This window comes from Diaphorina citri, unplaced genomic scaffold (assembly GCF_000475195.1).
Source record: "Diaphorina citri unplaced genomic scaffold, Diaci psyllid genome assembly version 1.1 scaffold7109, whole genome shotgun sequence".
NCBI lineage: Eukaryota > Metazoa > Arthropoda > Insecta > Hemiptera > Psyllidae > Diaphorina > Diaphorina citri.
The window spans coordinates 1-1,898 of record NW_007384485.1 but is presented as its reverse complement, the minus strand read 5'-3'; the positions used below and the strand labels follow the sequence as shown (position 1 = coordinate 1,898).

General features: G+C 38.6%; 1 long non-coding RNA gene across 1 annotated transcript; it reads right to left on the bottom strand.

The window, feature by feature from the left end:
- Positions 1-480: 480 nt before the first annotated feature.
- Positions 481-1,898, bottom strand: LOC113472668. Its single transcript, XR_003394884.1, has 2 exons — positions 1,844-1,898; positions 481-581 (listed from the first exon to the last, which is right to left on the bottom strand). It is a non-coding gene; the product is annotated as an uncharacterized LOC113472668 (long non-coding RNA).

The window sequence follows — 1,898 nt, the reverse complement described above, 5'->3', positions numbered from 1 at the left end:
AATATTTGTCTCTTGTAGAGTAGGGTGTACACTCGAAAAACGAGTACAAATTTTTGTCGATGGTGGGATTCGAACCCGGGACCTTCTGCATGGCAAGCAAGTGCGTTACCACTGGACCAAGCTACCAAGCTATATATAGAAAAGGGGAATCAATCATAAAGATGTCCAATTGTCCACCATCAACAAAAATTTGGACTCGTTTTTTAATTGCAAATATTTCAACGGGTTACTTTCTGGTGTTCTCGTGTTGACCCAGCACCTAAACGGAAGTATTGTGTCGCTTCTAGCCCATCTGATGAGAAGCATACTACGGGATGGGCATGCTACGACACAGACCACACGAGTCTAATGTAGCAGGTGTTTTATTGCTACCAAATAAAAACGGTGGTGAAACACTCATCTTTAAAAAATAATAATAATAATAAATACTATATTGATAGGCTGAATAAAGCACTAGGAAATACTTACATGCAAGTCCCAGGATAAGGCTACCGCGAGGGTGAGGGGCTTTCGGTTGTTCTGTAAACCATTTGAGTAGAACATTGGTAAATTCGGGTGCATCCTTCAACTCCATGATTATCCTGCAACCAGAAGAAGACATGATCAAATATTCATTGGTAAATTCGGGTGCATCCTTCAACTCCATGATTATCCTGCAACCAGAAGAAGACATGATCAAATATCAGGTGTAAAGCTGTGTTCACACATAGTCTAACTCGTCGAACAACGTCGACCGGGCCCATTGGTAAATTCGGGTGCATCCTTCAACTCCATGATTATCCTGCAACCAGAAGAAGACATGATCAAATATCAGGTGTAAAGCTGTGTCCACACATAGTCTAACTCGTCGAACGGCGTCGACTGAAACCGTACACTACCTCGACAACATAGATTCACCTCTATGTGTGGTCATGTCTTTAGAATCAATCTAAAACGTGGAAGTACCTAAAATAAATGAAAAATATCTACAAATAATAGAAAGTAAAAAGAGCATTGAACAAAGTGAGATCTAAGTTTTAAATCGAAGATTTTGTTCTTTAATCTGTCTGTTTGTTTTACAATAACTCTCAAACAGATGGTTTGATATAAAAAATATCTACAAATAATAGAAAGTAAAAAGAGCATTGAACAAAGTGAGATCTAAGTTTTAAATCGAAGATTTTGTTCTTTAATCTGACTGTTTGTTTCACAATAACTCTCAAACAGATGGTTTGATATGATACAATTTGGAACCGACATATCTTCAGCACATAGAGGAAATTTGCTGATTAGTATTAGGGCACCATTGGGGTATCGAGAGCTCCGTGGGAAACTCTCTCTGAGTTTTACAAGTCAGTTAACTACTGATAACTGAACTATAAGTAGTATTTTATGGTCTGACTATAAATCACAAAATGGTAAGTACCCCCCTGGGTACTTATATGGCCTAGTTGTAGATCATTAAACTGATTAGGGTACCATTGGGGTATCGAGAGCTCCGTGGGAAACCTCTCTCTCTGAGTTTTACAAGTCAGTTAACTACTGATAACTGAACTATAAGTAGTATTTTATGGCCTGACTATAAATCACAAAATGGTAGGTACCCCCCTGAGTACTTATATGGCCTGGTTGTAGATCATTAAACTCATTAGGGTACCATTGGGGTATCGAGAGCTCCGTGGGAAACCTCTCTCTCTGAGTTTTACAAGTCAGTTAACTACTGATAACTGAACTAAGTAGTATTTTATGGCCTGACTATAAATCACAAAATGGTAGGTACCCCCCTGGGTACTTTTATGGCCTAGTAGTAGATCATTAAACTGTACCCTAGATACTCCTAGTATACTCGTATTCTAAGGCTTACCTGTAGATGACAATGTCTTTGGAATATTGAGTGGTAAACATTTGACAGGACAACA